This window comes from Cydia strobilella, chromosome 20, assembly GCF_947568885.1.
Source record: "Cydia strobilella chromosome 20, ilCydStro3.1, whole genome shotgun sequence".
Taxonomy (NCBI): domain Eukaryota; kingdom Metazoa; phylum Arthropoda; class Insecta; order Lepidoptera; family Tortricidae; genus Cydia; species Cydia strobilella.
The window spans coordinates 11,127,209-11,152,538 of record NC_086060.1 but is presented as its reverse complement, the minus strand read 5'-3'; positions in this window follow the sequence as shown (position 1 = coordinate 11,152,538).

Below are 25,330 nucleotides of genomic sequence, written 5' to 3'. Positions count from 1 at the left end.
CTGTTATTAACCGACTTCAAAAAAGGAGGAGATTCTCAAATCGTCGGAATCGTGTTTGATTCGGAATATTTCCCCTAATTTTCCATCTCGTCCACAAAATTCTTTTCTAATACATCATGACACAAGTCCCTTACAGGGATTCGAACCCCGAAACTCCACCCCCGAAGACAGGATAAGTGTGCTACAAAGGCTATTTAAGCTAGCAATGGAAAATGTGCCAAAACCCGGATATTTCCCCTAATTTCCAAAGGAGCGTCCACAAAATGCTTTTCTAATACCCAATCTCGCATGCCCACAAATGGGGCTCCAGACGTCCATCATTTGAGCGTTAAGGCATAGTAGCAACGAGAAAGTAGGATACTCGCGAAACACTTACGCAGCGTGTTACGTAAGCGAACAACTCGCGAACGCGAAGCGAAGCGGCGCGGCGGCGCGGCGGGCCCACTGCGTTCGCGTTCGCAACGAGATCGCCCACGTAGGACACTTTCTATAGGTAACAATGGATTGATTGATTCATCCCACGCCGCATCGCTTGGCTTCGCGTTCGTGTGTTCGCCGGATAGTTATTTGGGTAACAAATGTCGGGCTAATGCCACCTCATAAAAAGAAAAAGCCGAGGAGGTGGAATTATATAAATATGGACATAAATTTAAAGGTAATTAATTATAGCAGAGGCATTACTTGTGTCGTTATTTTTTGTTAAATTTCTAATACATACATAAATACATAGGCGTACATAGGCTACGGAGACTGCTTAACATCAGGCGGGCCGTATGCTTGTTTGCCACCGACGTAGTATAAAAAAAAAAACTAGCCGATATTTTGGCGTGACACCGTTTGATAACTTAGCTCTTCAACGGTATACATAAACAGATTTCTGCAGGTTATTACGTTAGTTTCCGTACTCATCACGTCCCAGAAAAAGTAGAGCATTGTGGAATGTCTCAACAAGACTCTTGTACTCCAAGTCTTAAAATTAAGTACCTACAATCAAGGCTCGGAATCGGTTTTTTCTTCATACAAAAAATACCGGTATTATTACGTTCTTTTTCGTTCTTTGGTTAATTAGTTCATTTATTGGGACAATCTAATAATACGAACTTGTTACCAAAATAGAGCATAAAATAATTAAAAATATTGTGCTAGTTCGGGTTTTTCAAAACAACCGGTTCCGAACCCTGCCTACAATATGTTTTTACGTCTTTGAAGCGTCTACTTTTCTGTTTACACTGTGAACTAGGGCGGTCCCTAGACGAGACTAATGGCCACGCTATTAGTTAAATTGTAGTAGACGAGGTGGATGGGTTTGTAACCAGGTTACTAGGCATTATACACTGCTTTAGGCGCTAAGATGCTATAAAACGATAGGGTGCTATAGACTTGAGACATTAAACAAACTCAAAAGCTCAATTTTATTTATATATTTTTATACCACGTCGGTGGCAATCAAGCATACGGCCCGCCTGATAGTAAGCAGTTATCGTAGCCTATGAACGCCTGCAACACCGGAGATATTACACGCGCGTTGCCGACCCTTTAAAAACCTGTACACTCCTTTTTTGAAGAACCCCATACTGTAACCCCTCGGGAAAACCTCGGCAGGGAGCTCATTCCACAGCCGAAGCGTACGCGGGAGGAAATTTCTCTTAAACCGCACAGTACGCGACCATTTAGGTGCTAGGGTGTGAGGATGAACACCCTGCCGATGGCGAGCGGTGCAGTGATAGAAAGCGGCCGTTGGCATCATGTCAAACAATTCTTCAGAGCACAGCCCATTGTACAAGCGGTAGAACACGCATAAGGAGGCGAAGTCTCTCCTTAGACTTAAAGATTCAATACCGCTTGTGAGTTTGGGATCGTCGACGATTGCATTGCATTTCATGTTTACAAAGGATTAAATCTTAATTAATGCAAAGTAGATGCGATTGCGATGATTGGTCAAACTGTCCAACACGTAGTCCAACCCGCTCAGAGCCTACCCTGGGAGAACAGTAGGCCGAGCACATGATTGACGCGACAATATCTCGCCGCGAGATAGACTACCCGTCTTTTGCTAACTGTATGAATTAAAGGGGCACGGGTAGTCTATGTCGCGGCGAGATACTCTCGCGCCAATCATGTGCTAGCCCGGCTGAAGACATGTTCTCCCTCACTTCCGACGCAGCTGCACATAAATCCATATGGCTGAAACCCTTGGATAATAATTTGAGAAATACGTGAAGGGGCCCACCCTATTACCAGTCCGCCGGAGGATATCGGCCTGTCAGTTGTTCGGAACTCTCCAATTTTTGTTCTAACTGACAGGCCGATATCATCCGGCGTACTGGTAATGGGTGGGCCCCTTGATGTAATTTCGATTTATTTTTGATTTTTTCATTCCATACGGTTAAATTAAAAACCGTACAAGTGCGAGTCGGACTAGCCCACCGAGGGTTCCGTACTTTTTAGTATTTGTTGTTGTAGCGGCAACAGAAATACATCATCTGTGAAAATTTCAACTGTCTAGCTATCACGGTTCCTGAAATACAGCCTGGTGACAGACAGACGGACAGACGGACAGCGGAGTCTTAGTAATAGGGTCCCGTTTTTACCTTTTGGGTACGGAACCCTAAAAATCATCTTCAATGTAAATAAATGATACTAATTATTTGTATTTACATTTATATTTATCAATCAATCAATCAATCAAACTTTTATTGGTAAAATAGAAGTATTTTATATGTTACATTATTATTATCTCTCTTCTATCTTCTATATTATCTATCTCTTTATATTTAATTTATATAATTATTCAAATTTTACTTTATATTCATGATTTTTCAATTGTAAGTTTTATTAATTAATATTATTCCTAAATTAATGTAATTGATATCTACTGCTTTTATTAATTAATATTATTCCTAAATTAATGTATAGGTAATTGATATATAGCATGTAAGGTTATAAATCGATATATCTCTTTCACTGCATTCAATCTGTATGGAAATTTAATAAAGCTTTATTCATTTATTCATTCATTGTAACGTAGTGAAATATGCCTGCTCGATACAATACTGTTATCTTGTAACTGGAGCTACCTAGTTGGTTGTGATATGCTTCATCTACAGCCGTGGAGACTGACAAGCACGCTACTATCATTGAACTATTATTACTAAATACTTATAGAATCGGCACAGAGAACCAGTATATTGCGCCATGAGTTATGACAATTTTCCGTCCTCATGTAAAGATTAGAAATGTGCTGCGCTCTCCAAAGGACAAGGATCCGCTGGGTAACCCGGGCGTCTACGAGATACCATGCGACTGCGGTAAATCCTACATAGGAGAAACCGGACGCAACGTGTCCACTAGACTGTTAGAACACATACGGAGTGTTAAGAAGATGGAATGCAGCAACTCCGCAGTGGCAGAGCACGCCCTAGATACAGGCGCGTCGCACTATCTTCGGTTTGACAAGGCGAGATTACTGGTACGAGAAAAATGCTACGTACCACGTAAAATACGTGAAGCGATCGAGATTGGGCGGCGCCCTAATTTCAATCGGGATAGCGGCTGGGCTGTGCCGCCAGCATGGAAGCCTGTGATTCCTCAGCAGAATGCCGGTGAGTGTTGTGACAGTGTAGTGGACATAGTGAGTTCGTGCTGTGTAGCGCTACAAGTGTTAGGTGACCCAAACCCAAGCACACCACTGTGCCCGTCTACAACGATAGCGCAAGACCTCCCCCAACCGGTTTTCTCGGCGCGCGGCAGCGGCAGTACGCAATACACGGTCGTCGTGAACGCTGCTCGCACTATTAGTGCTTGAGAAAGGAGACCTAGGCTCTCCGAAACATGTCGCGCGAGTGACTAAAACAAGTGAGTCTAAACCGTAAAATGATTTAATGTTAGTATGTCTCACAACAGTTTAAATTCGAGTTATGACGGCTCACAACAAACTATGGAATCGGAGCGTGAATCTCGCGACCTAAACGCGTAACGCAGCGTACTACGTAGGCGAACAACAGGCGCGATTCGGCGCGGGGTGAATCAATCTTTTGATACCCATGGAAGTGTCCTACGTGGGCGATCTCGTTGCGAACGCGAACGCCATGGACCTGCCACGCCGCCGGGAGTTCCAAGCTTAAAATTACATGGGTACAAAAAAAACCTCTTTTTTTCTTGTAAATTTGCCTAATTTGACACTAAGCACTTAAAAGGAACATTATCATGAAGCTTAATAATATTCTAAGCAGCAATGTCTCCCAATCTGTTGTATGTTACCTACACCATGTCAGCGCTGTTTATTTGACAGCAAATGCACGTAGTTTGACAGTTTACGTAAATTAACTCCAGGGGAACATGACGTATAAATTAAGGCTGAGGGAAAGCTTTATGAAATGGGACTCTTTTGGGAATTTATTCATGTACCTAACGCTTGGTTTTATCTGCGCGGTAGTTTGGCGTGCGTACAAATTATTAGGTATCCAGTATAAATTGATTAAAAAATGATATATTTTTTATGACTTTTCAACAGTGGATGTGTGTGTAGCGTACTAGAATATAGAATATTTTGAATCTTGTATCTAATAAAAATAAACCAAAAAAATTGAAAAATTCGCCGGTCAAAAAACACTAATTTTTACTTTATAAATGTAAATTACAAATATCAACAATCATCGGTATTTGAGTTTTTGGGGTTTTCAAGCCTGGTAAAAATATTACAGAAAAAAATATTTCTTTATAATAGAAAAAATACCTAGTTGTGTGTATTTTTGCGGCACATTATCAAAAAGAAACCAGTTTCTCTCTTCTTCCTCGCGTTGTCCCGGCATTTTGCCACGGCTCATGGGAGCCTGGGGTCCGCTTGGCAACTAATCCCAGGAATTGACGTGGGCACTAGTTTTTACGAAAGCGACTGCCATCTGACCTTCCAACTTAGAGGGGAAACTATGCCTTACTGGGATTAGTCCGGTTTCCTCACGATGTTTTCCTTTACCGAAACGCGACTGGTAAATATCAAAGTATATTTCGTACATAAGTTTCGAAAAACTCATGGGCGAGGGTTTGAACCCGCGACCTCCGGATTGCAAGTCGCACTCGCACGCCCTTAATGCTAGGCGTTTTTTTTTGTTTAACAAAAGTTTATTGTGATAAAAATGCAAGAACTTTTTGTAATAAAAAAGTTTTTAATGTATTCATCAATAATAAAGCTTTTTGGAGAAATACTTTCAAGACACAAAGCCGCGAACAAAAGCTATTTACATCCCAACAACTTCTAAAAACCTCCCAAATATCCCGAACAACCGACGAGACAACTCAGTAACATCGTAAAATTAGTACCAAATCCAGTTAGTCAGGAGCAAACATAATAAATCACAATACACAGGAACATAATATATTTATACATTCAATACATCAATGTTATAAGCGCCAAACAAATTAAAGCCACATATATCTTTCTCCCTAGAGTGTTATAGAGTGAATACTCAATTTCCTAGTCTCATATCTCGCTATTCTGTTCATAGTAATTTGAGTTCTATGTTATGCAGCCTTAAGCAGATTTTGGTATAGGTAGCTAAGAGAGATAAGAGATTGTGAATATAAGTGTTCTGTAGCAATCCAAGTGTGGCGATCGAGGGTGATATACAATATTGCGGGTTAACATATACGAAGTTACAAGAAAAGGCGATATGTTTTGACGTAATTTGTTCCCAGATTAATCCGTCTTGTCTGGAAACCTGTCTATGTCTGGGAAGTTAGTTTTTCTTATGACATACAGGTTGGCCAAAAAAATCTGCATGCCAGAGAGGTTTCGGGATTATACTGAGCAACTTTTACTATCCCTAGCCATACCACAACCATAATTATAATCACGAAATCGCGAAATAAAAATTTACCCTCCCATAGAAAATGGACCAGCCAAAATGTATGAAACACCCAAAAATAACCCATGTTTTTAATTTTACTAACTACATACATTTTGGCCCAAGATTTGTCTGTTTTGTGTCAAGATTTGTCTCAAATCGAGTCAAATATTATTATATCTAAACGCAGACGCAATCCCGGAATTGGGTCGGACCCAATTGCCTGTGGTTTATGATGTTCAAATTGGTTTTGACCAACGCCGGGGCCAATCAGACCTTCCGAATACAATTCGGTATACATTACCATGTGTATAAATCAAGCGTCACCTGAAAATTCCGCATGAGTGCACGGGTTTCTGAGGTTTCGTGGTTTGTTAGTTGCTTATTACGCGAGTGCAGAGTCGAGTTATCCGGTGACCAGTTTATTGTGATCCTGATATTATCAGCTACATAGTAAATGTACCTTCCTTACTTACTGCTGTGGCGCGATGACCTGAAATGGATTTTGGCCTCCGACACTAACGATCGCCATACTTCTCTGTCCAAAGTCGTTTCGGTCCAAGCGATGGCGGCAAGTTCGTTGAGGTCTTTCTGCACTTCATATATCCAGAGCGGAGAGACCTGGGACGTCTTAATGGTCTTCGGCCATTTGGTACTTACTGCAGAGTACGTCCTTCAGACTGCAGCACGATCATTACCCAAGTAGCAAAATTTGCTCCTGTAAATAACCTTACCATCGGAGTCTGGCGGCTGTCATTTATCCAATAAAAAAACGCATACAAATCGATTTGCCACAGACAGACACACACACACACACACACACACACATATCGGTCACACTTATGACATCCCTCTTTCTGCGTCGAGGGCTATAAATACAATTGTTAGATATAATTTTACAAGATTTTTATTAACTTGCAATGTATCAACGGGTATCAATGTATCATGTTGTAACGGGTCAAATCTTGCAAGTTAAATTTGACTCACTTCCCTATTTCTAATGGAGCTGAAAATTTGCATACACATATTATGTAAGTCAGATGACAATGCAATATTATTGTACCATTGAGCTGATCTGATGATGGAGACAGGAGGTGGGCATAGGAACTGTGATAAAACAGCAACACCTAATTGTGTTTGGGGTTTTTAGAATTGTCTCGATGAGTATTAGTTCATCATCATGTCAGCCGATAGACGTCCACTGCTGGACATAGGCCTCCCCCAAGGCTCGCCACTCCGACCGATCCTGTGCCGCTCGCAACCACCGAATTCCCGCGACCTTCACCAGGTCGTCGCTCCATCTCGTTGGAGGCCTACCGGCAGTTCGAGTATTAGTTAACGAGCTGAAATGCACATAATGGTGCAATCGCAACTGGTACACCCTCAGCTCGTAGCGATCAATTTATCCTGGTTAACTCAGCGAAAACAAAGATAACAGCTCTAAGGTTATCAATTCAGTTCAGTTCTTTATTTGCTTTCTTAAGATACAAGTATCATGCAAAATTGTATACAATAAAATAACTTAGCCTAAATCATGCATAACATTCAAAATTAAATTCGGAATAACATAAATGTACAAAAGGCTGATCAATGTCCTAACTAACGTAAAGATGTCACATTTAATAATATTGATAATTAGATTTTACACAATAAATGATAAATATACACTTAAAAACAGATGAAGTAATAATAAAGTAAAGCTATTTAATAACTATATAAACATATTTTATAAAATGTCAAAAGCACTATTTAGTCATACAATTTACCAAAATACTCATCGAGACTGTAGAAAGGCCTCGTAGCCAAATAGCTTTTAAGATTCTTGGAGAATATTCTCAGGTCTTCAGACTGAGTTTGGTTTACCAATTTGTATGAGCTTTTATTTCTGTAAATATGTCTGGCAACCTGATAAATGTACATACCAAAGACGGTATTTATACCATGCTTCGTGAATAGATGTCTATGTGTAATAGGAAAACGTTTTTCTATAATTCTTATGCATTTTTTTGTATTTATAGTATTTTGTTTACACTAGTACTATTTCCCCATACATCAATAGCATATTTGATTAGACTTTCTACGTATGAAAAATAAATCATTTTAAGTGTATTTACATCAACGACTTTTGCCATAGTTTTTAATGAGTAACAGGCTTTTGCAAGTTTTGCAATTAGAGGAAGAGGTCGAGTTGTATTATATATTATATAATATATAATCGATCTGCGTGAAAAGGGTAGTGAGAGGTTAACGATGGGGTCGGGGCAATATACCATAGCAATTATCACAGAAATGTAATACAAATACGAGGTGTTATGTGTTTTCAATTCCTAGCCAAAAAAGGTTACTATGAAATACTATAACTTAATCTGCTCTTACAGCGCAGTGAATAATTAGATGGATGGATCGATTATAAAAAAAAAACATTATTAGGGGAGGAGGGTTTATCAATCATATTTAATTGTATATAACTGTCGTATTTTAAATGAACCTGTGTGACCGGTAAAATATTTTTTACCAATAAATAAACTGAACTGAACTGATTTCGATATGCCATGATGAAAATAAAACCTTGCATAAATTATCCATGTATACAGCACTGTTATATTATACTTTGAATAAAATTATGTTTGCTGAAAATTAAAGCCTAGATAACATTGCTGCTACTGTCCACGCGCGAATTCCGTGCACGGCTGAGGAATGTTAGGAATGTTGGGCGTCATGACAGAGTAGTGTCATTTTGTACGTACGAGCGCGGCGCACCCCCCCACTTCCTCGACCTCCGAATGCACGGAATTGGCGCACGGACAGTATCTGGCGAGATACTTGACCGAGGTTGATTCTGAGTTCTGAGTGGCAGTATTATTGTAGTTACCATAAATATGGTTTATAAGGCTTAACTGCATAACCAGTTGAAAATGATTTGAATTTAGAGTTATTGTATGAGAATAAATAGCATATCTGTTGCAGGTATTTCGCAATCTCTGCTTTGAGCCAGCCTGTGTATGGGTTCGATTCCCAACGTTATTTGTTTGTTTCACACGCGGCTAGTCTCTTATTACGTGTCTAATAATGCTATCGCTATTGCTAAGCCTGCCTTACCACCGAGAAGATGAGAGGAGACGGATCTCCGCTCGTCTCCGGCTCAGTGAAATAGCAGATTTATTTAAACTTTGTTAAAGAAATGTTTTAATTTTTTGTTGAAACACGTACAACGCAAGATCACAGCGTTTTAATTTAGTTAAGGTGTCTGCGTTGCCTGTTACCTTCAAAAATTTCTTCGGTTTCTATAGGATCCTGTCATCAGATCCTCGACTGATGATCATAACCTGGTTATTCGGTGGTGAAAACGTACCAGTGTTATTGATTAATTATAATATATATTCAATAAACTAATTACAGACATAGATATACCTTACCCTATTGTAAGTACAAAGTGTCAGAGCAATATAGCTAGTCGTTTTAAAATGAGAGCGGAACTACGTTTGTATAGAGAACCGAGCTTGGAGGACCCTTAACTGTTTTGTAACGTTTAGACATGACTGTTTTGTAAAAATATATTCAAAGCGACAACGATAAGAATGCAATTTACCTTACAACAGCTCAACCAAAATGCGGACATTTTAGAGCGAATTCCACAACGTGCAATACCTTTCTGGAAATGAATTTTTTTTCAGCCCTCGTGGTATTGAAAGAGCGGTCATCTTTTTTTATTTATTTCGATTTCTGGCCAACGTGTTGGGACAATTTTATGTGCGGAATCGGAAGTGATTTATTAATGCCCCAAATATTTGGGTTGGGTTTATCTATATGGAATTTAATTTCGATGTATATTGCAAAAGAAAGGAAATTATTTTTGATAAAAATTAGTACTTTAAACGAGTCATATCATATCATATCCTTTATTTTCATAATAGGATTTTACAATCTCTTTATGACGTCAAACATTTGTAATTACAAAAAATTGTACACTAAAAGACAGGTGTGTATGTTGTTGTTGTGTGTTGTAGTTTTACATAAAATTGGTGAAAAAAAAAACAAATATCAGACAATCTTACACAAATTTTATATTAAAAGAAAAAATGGAAAAAATTACACTTCCGGCAGGATTTGAACCCGCAACCTCCGCAATCCGTGCGTTGCTCTTAACCAATTGAGCTACGGAAGCCTACCAGAACCTTGCAAATCTTTCCATTCCTTCCCTTATGTATACACGCCTTTGGGGTGGCGTAAAGCGACATCTACCGTAAGACGATTACATCTTTTTAACGGCACCGGAGTCTCAAGTTGCATTGAGAATTCACCAGTAACAATGTGCTAACCCATACTAAAATCAATTGCGGAGGTTGCGGGTTCAAATCCTGCCGGAAGTGTAACTTTTTCCATTTTTTCCTTTAATATAAAATTTGGAGTATCGCTCGCAGACGTATCTGCATGTTAAAAAAATTAATCTTACACAAATCGACCTAGTAATAAATAGTGTAAGATATACGTGCGTCAAATCTATCTGACTGATGCGTCTGGCCGACTTTGTCAATACATGTATAGCATTGGCAAGCCCTGGGCACAAATGTGTCTGCGGACAAATCTCCGGCAGCGAAATTGGGACAAAAAAAGCACTTAATAAATAGTAATGTTTAATATATTTTTATAGTAAATATTTTAGTTAATGTAATGTACTAATTTCATATAGCCATAAGTTTACTGCATGTTCACTATTGTTCACAGGTACAAGACAACTTATATAAGTTGTGGTTACCTATAATTAGATAAGCATCAGTCATGATTGTTATATAGATTTAAGAGCATGTAAGATGTATTATCTGTTGGTAATCCTAAATAAAGAAAATAATAAAATAAAATATTATAGGACATTCTTACACAGATTGACCTAGGTCAACTAGGACTAGTCCCACAGTAAGCTCAAGAAGGCTTGTGTTGTGGGTACCCAGACAACGATATATATAATATACAAATACATAACTACATAGAAAACATCCAAGACTCAGGAACAAATATCTGTGCTCATTACACAATTAATGCCCTTACCGGGATTCGAACCCAGGACCATCGGCTTAACAGGCAGGGTCACCCACTAGGCCAGACCAGTCGTCACCAGTCGGCACTTAAAATTATTTTGAACGAAATCTAAAATAAATTTATAGACGTTAAGAGTTTTTAATGATTAACGGTTAGTTTCACTAGGCATATTGACCGGGATATATCGGGAATAGTAGTAGTAGTAGTAGTAAATAACTTTATTGTACAAAACAAAAATTGTTAACATGAAATTTATATAAATTTAGGTACAAAGGCGAGCTTATCCCTATAAGGGATCTCTTCCAGCTAACCTTAGAGTAAATGAGTGGAAAATTCGAATTAGATAGATAGACAAACTTACAGAACGTACAATAATATTTAATTAAAAAGGAAAACTACAATATTAACGTCTACGAATAAATAAAATACATCAATAGCATTATACAATAAAAAATATATATATAATACTAAATAAATATTATATATATATATATATGTATATATAATATATAAATAAAATATATATATTAGTAATCAACCAAATCACACTTCGTGGGAAAGCCAAAGCGTGGGAATTATATCGGGAGCTCGAAAACAATACAAAAGGTAATCACGGTCCAAATCCCGGTCGATATAAGTTTATTGGTAGAGTTTTTAAAAACTTCCGACATCAAAACTTTATATAATATTATAGTATATAAATATTACTAGTTTGTATATTGGCGTTAGTATTAGAATTTATATTGAGAATTTTTTTTTTCGCATCGCACTGCACCCACCTTAACAATTTCTGTTTGGCCCAGTGGTTGACTGGTAGAGAATGCCTCAAGGCATTAAGTCCGCCTTTTGTACTTGTTCTTGTACAATAAAGTTTAAAATAAATAAATAAATAAAACTAAGATTATCAAATCGGCTACGAAACTAAAACTAATTAACTCAAACAGTACAAGCAGGCGTTCAATTACCTATATTGAATTTGTCAACAAATTACCTACTAAGGGCCACTTGCACCAATCACTAACCCGAGGTTAACAGGTTAAACCTGGAGTTACCATCGTTACCAGTATAATTTGACAGTGGGTTAAGGGTTAATCAGTTAACCCGGTTAGTGACATAGTAGGGGTCTACTACATACATGACGTAGTAATAAGGGTATTATTATTTATTCAGAGCCCACTGTGTCCCACTGCTGGGCAAAGGCCTCCCCCCTCTTTTTCCACTCGTCTCTATTTAATGCTATATCCGGCCAGCCTGTCAAGAAGGAGTCCAAGTTATCCCGCCATCGCCGACGAGGTCTGCCGGATCCCCGGTTAGACTCGTGGGGCTCCCACTCCGTGGTTAACTTGGCCCACAAGTCATCCGGCATTCGGCAGACATGACCAGCCCAGTCCCATTTCAACTTGGCCGCTTTCCGAGCTACGTCTATTATTTGAGTCAGAGGAATAAGGGTATATGACGAATTAATTTTCTCCACACCAGCTCGTAAAGGCTCTCTTGATTGTTCAAAAACTTATAAGACAGTTGCATTTTATTAACATATGCGGCAAAGTAATCAAATGCATATTTTGAGTTCTTTTCTTATATCTGCGGTTAGAATTGACTTTTAAATGATGATTTTGGAAGATAATATATTATAATAACAACATTCATTGTGAATCGATTTGCTTTGATTTTTTTTAATATTTTACAATTAGTATTTTCCTTGTGTTGGTGTCGTGAAAAATTATGTGTTTCACTCGGTGGCAAAATTTGTTTAACCCACGAGGGTTAAACAAATTGAAATCCTCGCAACGCTGAAGATACCATTTTTCGAACCACTCGCTACGCTCGTGGTTCAATTTTGGAATACGTTAGGTTAAACAACAACTTTGCCCCCTTGTAAAACACATAACGATTGTTTACCTTGGGGAAGGGCAGTTACTTGTAAATAGAGCTTTTTTAAATTCTCTGAGGATAAAATGCAAATTTTACATCCGTTTCTGCAGAATATACAGTTTTTACTAGTGTGATAAAAATTTGTAAACTTAGTTCAGTTTGAAAAAAATCTTTATTTTGATTTTATTTGGATTTCATTAGCGATACACGCAGAGCATCATCCTGATAACAATATAAGGAAATAATATGTGCTAGCTAGTTACATTTGACCTTGACCGTAGAAATATACAAATTGTTCAGCAAACTTCTGGTCATTTTCATTTCCTCTTGAGTCCCGTGTGCTTCACTCGGATAAGTAGATTAGGCGAATAAAGCGGGATTTCTGATGCAGGGGTCAAGCTACAAGGACATGTCGATTTGGATGCGGCATTTTTGAAAATAGAACTAACCCCATGAACGTACCTTCATACTTGTATGTTTATTAGGTACTTGATGAGAATAAAATTGCACCATCCTTATATATATTTTTAAGGAAGTGAATCCCTTTTTTAGGGATCAGAATTTTGCATAAAATGAAGAAAAACCACAGGCCAGCGTATTTCGTAACGGCTTGACTCCTTGGCGCTGCGTAGAGATGTGGCCTCGCTCTGCATTTTCTATCGCGTGTATAACGGGGAGTGCTCCGAGGAATTGTTCGGATTAATACCTGCCGCTTCTTTTCGCCATCGCCCTACGCGACAACATTACCATCCTCACCACTTAGATGGTTGGCAGTCCTCAACTGTGCGTTTCTCTAGAAACTTCCTGCCTCGCACAGCTAAACTGTGGAATGAACTGTCGCCTGCGGTATTTCCGGACCGATATGACCTTCAAAACTTCAAGAAAAGAGCGTACTCCCATCTTAAAGGCCGGCAACGCACTTACAACCCCTCTGGTGTTGTGGGTGTCCATGGGCGGCGGTAATCGCTTACCATCAGGTGATCCGTCTGCTCGTTTGCCTCCTATTTCATAAAAAAAAAACAGGTCACACCAAAAAAAAGTATTGGTATTTATATTTATAGTTAATTACGTGTTGAACCTGTGGAGCATACTAGCACTGGACTACATTTGGTTGGTTCTACGATACTGTCTTAGTTCTAACTAAGGAAATTCAAAATTAAGCAGATAAAAATGAACATACACAAAGGTATATACTAAGTTAATTTAATGTTGGCTGTAATTTGTATGTAAAGTATTCAGCTAAAGGTTTACGAAAGAAGTCTTAATGGATATCTACGTAAATTAAACCGACAGTAACTTATAAAAAAAATCAGCATCTGAGGAATAAGAAATTATAAAATCCCTAACTAAGTTAGGTAAAATTTTCGAGTTATATGGTTAAAAATTGTGGAAAAAGCCACTAAAATTAGGTACTGCGTAATCGTTAGGTACAATCAAATATTTTTAAGTAACGGAAGTTTTTGGCTATGAAGGAAATGATAATTGCTGTGACGATTTCGCCTTTTATTAAATTCAATTTATTTAGGTTCCACTTATAGGTTATAGGTTTTCGCGGGCTTGGTTTCCGCAACTCGACGTCATATAATGCGCCTATTTTGCGTGATGGGTTGACGGCACTACTCTTGCCAACCCAACTTTTCCAGGAAGCCTAGCAGACACTTGATGTTGCCGACGACTTCTGGGAGAGATCCCGGCGAACCGAGGTATTGTGCCCGGTATTCTGCCACCCCTGGACATTCGAGGATGACGTGGGCGGCTGTCTCTTCTGCCTCCATGCATGCCCTGCAAAGGGGGCTATCTGTAATACGCATGGTTAGTAAGTGCTTGTTTAGTGGGGCGTGGCCAAGATTAGCCCTGAGGTCAAAGTATAACTTTGCAGGGCTTGTAGTACCGACCGACTATCGGAGAGTATGCGGACGGGGTAGTCCTATCAGAAATATCAAAATAAACACGTGATTACAAACTCCAAAGTTAAGAAGACAAATTCATAATCTGAAAAACATTAGAACATAACTTGACCTTGACTTTTAATATGTTTAATATGTCTGTGTCTCACGGTAGTTTTGTTATTTAAATGACCGAATCACATACCGCATCTCACTTTCAAACATCGCAAGATCAATCCCGTGGATTTCAAGGGTAGAAAACCCTTGTTATCTCCGCCGGGGCCCGTTCCATCCTACTGGAATAGGTGACGTTTGATACGCTCTCGTTTTGTCCCGGCGACAAGGTTCTTTGCTTGTTTTGGTAGGATCCCAACATTGTCAGTGGATCTTTGCAATTTTATTTTCAGTTTCACGGTTTTTTTCACTTTAGTTCTGTGTTCTGTTCATTTTTATCTGCTTAACTTTTAATATTACATTTTGAATACAAAATTAAATAAATAAATAAATATTATAGGACATTCTTACACAGATTGACTAAGTCCCACGGTAAGCCCAAGGAGGCTTGTGTTATGGGTACTCAGACAACGATATATATAACATATAAATACTTAAATACATAGAAAACACCCATGACTCAGGAACAAATATCTGTGCTCATCACACAAATAAATGCCCTTACCGGGATTCGAACCCAGGACCATCGGCTTCACAGCCAGGGTCACTACCCACTAGGCCAGACCGCTCGTCAAAATTAAATATAATAAATTTTCCGCGTCTCTTATCTACGGTTTAAATGTTTTCTGATTATGAATTCGTCTTTTTGATTTTGGAGTTTTTAATCATATGTTAATTTTGTTATTTCTCGTAGTTATTAAGTGGAACCTAAATAAATTGAACTTAGAGGCGAAATCGTCACAGCAATTATCATTTCCTTCATAACTCAAAACCTACCTTTTAACGATTACGCAGTACCTAATTTACCTAGTGGCTTTTTCCACAATTTTTACCCATATGACTCGAAAATTTAGAGCTGTATAGTTAGGGATTTTATAATTTATTTTTCCTCAGACTGTTTTTTTTTATAAAAGTTACTGTCGGTTTAATTTACGTAGATATACATTAAGACTTTAGCTGAATACTTTACATGCAAGGCCTACATTTACCCTGAAACCGTAATAAAAACAATAATTATCGTATTTCCCAAAGCTGAAAAGTCAAGAGCCACAACTTCCGACCGCTCAGTTCCGCCGGACACGGAAACTGGCTTCCGGTGACTTCTAAGATCTGGTTTAGAGAAATCTTGCCTTTGTGAAGATTTTCTTGTTCGTTTTGCAGGTGGAGAAATATTTTTAAGGTTTGGCTTGGAAATGTTTTCTTATTTCATATGAAAATGATTGCTTTTTTATTAATGTTTTTATTACCAGATCAAAATTTAGACCTAGAACAATTGACGGAAAGAAAACATTTATCATTAACCATATACAAATTGTATAAATTGAATAGAATTAAACTAAAGGCGAAACAGTAGCAACACCAGACACGGTGAAATATTAAATAGCAAAAAATTTAATATTATCAATTCAAAACGCGAGAGTTTAGTGTTATATTAGGTATTAAAATCATTTTTCATTGACAATATTGTAAATATTTACTACTAGCTTTTGCCCGCGACTTCGTCTGCTTGGACTTAGTAACCCCAGCTAGAGTAAGAATAGCGCCTGGAGAAAGTCTTATAGCAATCATTCAATTTGAGCATAATATGCACACAAATATTAGGCAACTCATTTATTATCTCAATTCCACCATGATTCCACTATGATTTCATCCCGCTTTTCACCCTCTTAAGGGATGATTTTCGGGATAAGAACTATTCTGTGTCCTTCTCAGGGACTCAACCTATCTCTATGCCAAATTTCATCTAAATCGATTCAGCGGTTTAAGCGTGAAGAGGGAACACACAGACAGACAGACAGACAGACTTTCGCATTTATAATATTAGTATGGATGGATTCGCAATCGCTCAGAGTATAATTTTAACAAACGAATATTAAGATAAATGTAACTCAAAATCACGAGACACAATCTAAACAACAAATTGAATGCTAATTTAATACAGATTCAAAACCATTATTTGCTTGAAAATTAAATCCAAATTGCCTACAGAATATGCATGGCATGGGTATAGCAATCTTAATAGGGGGATTATGGTAATATGACCCTTAAGGAGACATATACATTGTTTAAAATGTTATATAAAGGTAGGTATATAGATCTGTAGGTTACGCCTAGAATGATTTTGAGATACTTGAAATTTTGGTTCGACCTTACTAAAAGGGGATATTACTGCAATGTTCTGCCACCAGAGTGCAGGACTAGCCTTTTTAGCAAACCATAGAGTAACTTATACATACTGTACCTTTAACAGGTTTTTGACAAGTTTTCAGAGATAATAAAATATGACATTGATGCATCAAGGCGGTTTGCTTACATAGGACCTACCGGGAAACGCGAATCCGAAAATTCGCTATCTGCCTCTTTATCGCTCGAATATGCAAGAGTGACAGAGATGTTAGTAGATAAATTTTCTTGTTTCACTATATACCCTCAGATTGTGATAGTGTTATTGGTATTCCCTATTGTAGAAAATTTTGTTTGTTGTTTTGTTGTGTTTTGTTGTTTTCAGTACCCCTAGTGTAGATGTAATTCGATAGCGTGACGTGACATACGCGTTTTTAAGTGCCATTTTGTATGGTATTTTGAGTTTCCAAAACGTCTCGCTTGGCGCGCTGTTCAAAATCCCATACAAAAATAGACATAACGCATTATGCGAACGTATACAATTTAGTTACAAGGGGTTCAGAACCCCTTTAAATAATACTAAAAGTAAAAAATATTAATAAAAACTCATTTTTTTATTTTTTTTATTAAGGTTCACCAACAGTGGCAACAACAACTTATAAACTAACACACTTGCATACTATTAAATTATGATTGCGCCACCAATTACAGGCGAACACAGCATGCATTAATATTTTACTCTAAACATTTTAATAAGATACATTCATAAAGAAAAACTACATCGTTATTAACACTATCCATAATAATAACAATAGAAATATTTATCAGTACGGTTTTTACTCACTATAATTTTTAGTCGCTTTTGGCGACATGTTTCGGATTCTTTGGGAATCCATCCATCCATCCATCCATCCATCCATCGATCATCCATCGTGCCTGAGGATGGATTCCCAAAGAATCCGAAACATGTCGCCAAAAGCGACTAAAAATAATAGTGAGTAAAAACCGTACTGATAAATATTTTGAAATATGTCTCACGATAGTTTAAGTGCGATTAATAACAATAGAAGTGTAATTTCAAACGCAACGCTTTCTGAGCATTCTTTTTTAAAGCAAACCCAAAGGTTGTCTGAATGAGATCGCTTTTAAGCGATAAAACCGCCTGTTGTTACCTCTATTCGACTGCCTTTGATTATGTTTCTGTACATGTAGTAAATTTTGTGAAGTGTGCAATAATGAATATTTGGCCCGTGAATTTGGCTGCTTATTTATTTATTTATGATAATTTATTGATGATATATTTATTTATGATAATGATATTTATTTATGTTTTATAAAGACTGTCCAAACAGCAACTTAACTGTCCGTCGGTGGGGCTTATACCTTTTGGAATAAGGTTTTTTTTTATTTTTATACCACGTCGGTGGCAATCAAGCATACGGCCCGCCTGATGGTAAGCAGTTACCGTAGCCTATGGACGCCTGCAACACCGGAGATATTACACGCGCGTTGCCGACCCTAACACTCCTCTCCCTCGTTGAGCTCTGGCAACCTTACTTACCGGCAGGAACACAACACTATGAGTAGGGTCTAGTGTTATTTGGCTGCAGTTTTCTGTAAGGTGGAGGTACTTCCCCAGTTGCGCTCTGCTCTAGATCTGGAATGACATCCGCTGTCCTGTGCCCTGCCACACAAAGCGAGATGTCATTCACAGTGCCCATACCTCTCTTTTGGACGTAGTTTAAGGACATATCCGGGTCCGGACGCAGTTTAAGAACATACCCGGGTCCAAGTTACGAACTGTCAGTTAACAAAGTGGGCGATGACATTAACCGTACGCTTTAAGTTGACCTCCCGCCGCGCTACCCCGCACAACACCCTCAAGCCTTATTGCCCGTCCTTAGATATATGTCAATGGTTTTATATAAATATCCCAACCCAATAAAATCTATCAAGAAATGTATTTTATCTTCATTAATTCAATTTACAAATGATTCAGTAAAACAATTGCTTTGATTTAAAACGTTTGGTCCAAGTCGTGACTTAATTTGAAATGGAAATTCGTCCTTTAAATTGGATAAATCTTGTTAAATAAATGGTTTACTAGGAGTCTTTGATTTAAAACACAAGTTAACTTGGATCAAAAGATTGTACAAAGAATTTAATGTCCTACCCCTTTTTTACTTTGGCACAGTGACAATTAAATAGTATTATGGGCTCTCTAGCGACTTTCATATTGATTGCTGTGACAAGGTACGAAATGGGGAGGAAATTAAATTATTTGACTGCAGTTACCATCAGATATATTGGAGCGGCCGAGGTGCTCAAAAATATCTGAACACGCACTCTAACGCCTTGACAATAGAGGCGTGTTCAGATATTTGTGAGCGCCTTGGCCACTCGATATATCTAATGGCGACTGTTGTACTAGTTGACATTGGAAACAATGTTGTAACTTTCTTCTCTTGATGGACTTGAGGGCGGTGTTGCCCGTAGCCAATGTCACGTAAAAGGGTAGGAACAAAATAAATGCTCTTAGAGCACGACGCTGTTCGGTGGTTGTTGTAGTTGTCTCGTAAAACCGATAGCTGGATTTTACGAGAAGCACGTGGACTACCGGCCGTTGACTCCAAAATGGTGGTTAAACACGCTTTGAGATTAATTCTCCATTCACTGCACACTACCACATTAGATTATTGTATAATAAAGCTATCGATATTACACTTTAAACAATATTAATGAGCAAAAAACAAAGGAATTAATCACGAGGCTACTATCAAGATGGCGTTCGAACCAGAAGTCAATGTTGTAACTTCTTCGTTTAGATAATTTATATACAATGTGTGGCCTGTAATAGGAGCAAAAAATTAAACTGTAGGCTGTACTCCTCATACCGACCAACATTTGTTCAGCGACTTTTAAAAATAACTTGTGTTTTGATATTTAATACACTTTAAAGTTTTTTCCAAGACGTAATGTATTGCGAATCTTGTTATGTTTAAGGTGTGACAGGCAACGTCAATCACAATGATAATAGCGTATATTGAAGATAATATTTATTTTGTATGAAAAATACGAAGTCTAAAGTCTTCATTATTTTTAAAAGTCGCTGAACAAATGTTGGTCAGTTTGAGGAGTAATAGCCTACAGTTTAATTTTTTGCTCCTATTACAGGCCACACATTGTATAATCTATATTTTGGTATTGACATATTAAATTTAGATACTGAATTTCTTTATTTAGAGACTTTATTTTTATTTGTGTTTTTGATATTTTTATGAACAGCCAGCAAAGCTAATACCCTGTTTTATTTATTACGAAGATTATGCTTACTCAAAATATAAATACTGATGAATATAAAAGTAGATAATGATTCACTTTAAAGGATGACTCACGTTAAACCGGGCCGTGTCCGGGCCGGAGCTTCCGGCGCTTACTTTTCTATGACATGACAGTTGATCACGTGATGCTTTCCATAGAAAACGAAGCGCCGGAAGCTCCGGCCCGGACACGGCCCGGTCTAACGTGAGTCATCCTTAATATGTCGAACAACGAACCACACAATAAACTATAGAAGTCGGACTAGAGCTAAAAAATAATATGGTATTAAATAGTAATGTATTATGCAATTATTTACCTTTAAGGGGGAACTTAATTTGATACTTACCACTAATCCCAATAAGGCCTAGTTTCCCCTCTGGGTTGGATGGTCAGATGGCAGTTGCTTTCGTAAAATTTAGTGCCTATGTCAATTCTTGGGATTAGTTGTCAAGCGGACCCCAGACTCCCATGAGCAAAATGCCGGGATAACGCGAGGAAGAAGACCTTTAAGGTACCGTTCGGATTTCACCAGCATTACTGCTGCACCGCGACATTACTGTCGACTGCATTGCTGCCGCAAATGTCAAGACCGGTGTAGTTGCTGGCCGGTTGTATTTTATTACGTGATATATTCCGTTTAAATAGTTTTATTTCAGTCATAAAACGTTTCCAATAGAATTAAATGTCTTAATTAGGGTTAACCATTACGCAACCAGACATCAAAGCTTACAGCCCCAGATTAAGGGAGCGGCCCGCAATTTGACAGCCCTGCGATCGGGATAATCTAGATATCTTTCAGCTGAGCTGGCTTTTAGATTAGCCTTTTAATGCCTAGGGGTAATTAGAATTTCAAGATAAGATAAAGATTTTTATTAAAGTAGGCATATTACACGCTTATGAACGTCAAATAAAGCTACACCGGCTCAAACCCTACACCTCTGCCTCGAGAAGAGGCATCACCCCTCCATTAAATCCCCCCTCAATTGTAGGAGGGTATCCCAATATGGAAACGGCAAGATACTCGGCGCGACAGCTTTTCAAAATATTACATCTTATAATTACATTCATTACCAGTAAATAAGAAAAAATAGGTACAATTTAAATTATTATAGAACTCGTGAATAAAAATAAGGTACCAATCTCTGTGGTGTATCTTGCTTGAGTACTTATTCATCATAGACATCGGAGCGGCCAAGGTGCTCAAACATATCTGAATACGTTGTCCTAAACATACCTCACCTTAATAGTTAGTAATTACCAACAAACCTTTCCAGCCCACGAACCTAGATAATTCCTAAATTGCCTGACCCTCCTAAATCGTCAGCTCCTAAACTAGATTTTATAAAAGTTCGATCAAAAAGGACTTATTTTACAAAGGCAGCCAAGGCCCTTATGTCTTTTTGTAGTAAGTAGGAACGTGAATCCCTTAGCTTATACTGTAAGCTCTTTATATCCTGTATAGCATCTAAAGTTTGTTAATAAGGTGTATTTAGGCATTTATCCAGTATAATTACATTTTTACATCATCTTATTACTTAAGGTGAAATCAGCATTTCGCCAATATTGAAGTAATATGAACCAAAAAGTTAATAACGCAAAACTCAACAACACACAACAAGTCAGTGCCCCCGCCAAGTCGAGCAAAACAAAGAGGCACGGCCGTACCATCCTTTTCTCGAAGCCACTCAGGCCATTTTCAACATACTGTAATTTTGTGATAGCTAGATCCCTGAATTTTCAGTGATGTTATAGAGCATAACATGATTTAGATATATTCTCAATAATATGTAATTTTAACATGTAGTTTAAGAAATAAAACTATGAAAACGGATTATATCGCGTATATTGAATTTATAATACATCCCGACGTTTCGAACTCTTTACAGCGTTCGTGGTCAACGGGTGACTGAGGAAAAATTACAAAATGCAAAAATACCCACATACTAAAATAATGAACAATCATAGACTACAAACTTTAAGGCTTCGAGGAGAGGGCACTCTCATTGGCTCCTGTGCGACCGAAGATATTTAAAAGATACGTAGATGACACTTTTACTATACTTCCAAAAAGTAGTGTTTCAACTTTCTTGGATCACCTAAATTCCATCCATAGCAAAATAAAATTTACTATGGAGTTGGAAAAAGACTGTTCTCTCCCCTTCTTAGATGTATTGGTAAAAAGAAATCCTGATAACACCCTAGGTCGCACTGTGTATAGGAAACCTACTCATACTGATAGGTACTTAAATGGCAAATCGCATCACCATCCCAGTCAACTTGTTACAGTAGGCAAATCTTTGTTTCAGAGAGCCCAGAGGATATGTGATGACCAGCATCTGGCCGCGGAGCTCCAGCATGCCAGGCGCGCGCTCCAGGCAAACGAGCTCAGGATACCGCGGGTCAACCAGAGGTCCCACATTAAGATCCCCACAGTTGAGCGCAGGCCTGCCATTCTGCCTTTTGTCAGGGGGGTCACGGACAGGATCAGCCACATCTTGAAGCGTGCTTCTATAAAAACATATTTCAAGCCAATGAAGAAGATGTCACAATTCCTGAGGCCTGTAAAATGCAATACCCCTCTACAGACTGCAGGAGTGTACAGGCTGGACTGTGAGTGTGGCCTATCATATGTCGGGCAGACGAAACGGAGCATTTCCACTCGGGTGAAGGAACACATAGCTGATGTCAAGCACCGTCGACCTAGGTCTGCTGTCTGTGAGCATGTCATGGATAAAGCCAATCACTCAATCAAGTTTGATAAGCCTCTGGTTCTTGCCAAGGAGAAGCGTTACATACCCAGAATGCTGCGCGAGGCCATTGAGATTAAGAAATATCCAAACTTTAATAGGGAAGATGGCTTTTCTCTACCACCAGCTTGGGATCCTGTAGTCCACCTGATAAAGGAGCAAGCGAGACATAGACTGTGAGACCGTAGTGTTGGATGATGCTGGACATTCTGATGTTTTGAAAAGATGTGTCCCGCCGAGTTTGTTGCCGGTCCCATATTGGGATACCCTCCTACAATTTAGGAGGGAATTAAATCTTCTCGGGTCCGTGGTGTAGGGTTGGAGCCGGCATAGTTTTTTATCGCGTATATATATATATCTTTACTTGAAAAATAATTATAGTGTATAACTAGCCTTATGAACCGATTTTGCATGTACAACCAGCCTTAAAGTTTGTAGTCTATGATTGTTCATTATTTTAGTATGTGGGTATTTTTGCATTTTGTAATTTTTCCTCAGTCACCCGTTGACCACGAACGCTGTAAAGAGTTCGAAACGTCGGGATGTATTATAAATTCAATATACGCGATATAATCCGTTTTCATAGTTTTATTTCATGAGTAACTATCGCGGTAACCGAAGACAATATTATGTAGTTTAAGAGTTATTGCATGTCAAAGTTCCTTAGTTTTGTCACTGACACACTCACGATCATCATAATTCTAAGGTACTTCTTCCAGACCTACAAGCTCCAAATTTGAAACGTAATTAGTTTTTAGCGTATTAAGCCAATAAAAACTTAAAAATACTGCAATATCAGTCACGTTTTAAAGATTTAATAACTGCACAAGTAAGTTTGTAATGCTATATAAATATATGCGATAACAAAGTTACGTTTGCAGTTCCTACAATTAGTAGCTTAAGATAGGTCCACTACGTTGTACGATGCGAGTATGAATGAAGATGTGTATAATTATGATATGTGTATTACATAGTATAAGTATGGTATAGGACTGCCTACAAAAAGAGATGAGATCCCATCAAAAACATTAGGTACATGTAAAAAGATGCAAGTCTCGCAAGTCGCAACGCAGTTCTTCTACTACAAAAAAGTTTTGAGATGTAATGTAAAACCAAGTCGGTTATTTTAGTCAGTACCAGGGGGTGTTCAAACCGTAAGACTATAAGATACCTTCATTTTTTTAATACATATAATGACTTGGCAATCGCACAAAATGCTTTACTTGTACTCGTATGTGTATTGCTCAAACTGCATGTCATTAAGGCTAGCGCTATGTTCAATTATTTTAAATAGTTGACGAATTATCCTTATGTCACTATGTAGCCGTGCGATTGCTAAGTCATTATAAGTATTAAAATAATAAAGGTATCTAATATCCTTACGGTTTTAACACCCCCTGGTACTGACTAAAATAACCGACTTGGTTTTACATTACATCTCAAAACTTTTTTGTAGTAGAACTGCGTTGCGAGACTTGTATCTTTTTACATGTAATGTTTTTGATGGGATACACTCTTTTTACATGTAATGTTTTTGATGGGACTATACGCAAAAGAAAAGGTAGGCTTGGACACTTGGAGTAGTGTGACTACTTAAAAAAACAAATCAAAAAATATTTCATAAAATAATTTGATTTGCTCTCTAGTTGAAGTCTTATTGAAGCTGTATACTTGGGGTTCTTGCTGAACCCCACAAAGTGGAGACTATTTTTAATCTTACCTGAAATCCGGCTGTGCTGTGCTCATTAGAACTGTACTGTATAGTGCTGATATCAGATAAACAGAACATACAGTAGGCTCTCAAAATAATTATAATAATATTCAATGTTCGTTATTGTGCAAATTTCCAGACCTTTGTTAAATATAGAATTATATTGACCAGGATATACTGACTGACTGGTCACCCGTGAACAAGATGCATGTAACTGCGTCCGAAATATTGGGAGCTCATAAACAATACAAAAGGTAATCACTAAAATTGATATATTTAGTCCGTGAAATTTTACACCTTTTGTTACCTAATTGAAATAACAACTACTGGTTTCTATTAGCACGTCTTCTTATCTTACCTTTTATCAGATCAATTATTTGAAAACAGGCTCACTAAATTAGTAATGTTTGCTTTTCTGATGGACGTTTAGGTAAACGCGTGTAAAGCACTGATTTTGTCGCTCTTATTTGTAAATTTCGTAAAGTTTGGACTGCTAAACATGGTAATTTTGTATTACACATATCCTGTACTTGACGTTTATCAGACTACATTTTTATTATTATGACTTTGAAGTAGTGTAAATGAAAGTTAGATGAAATCAATTTTCTCCAG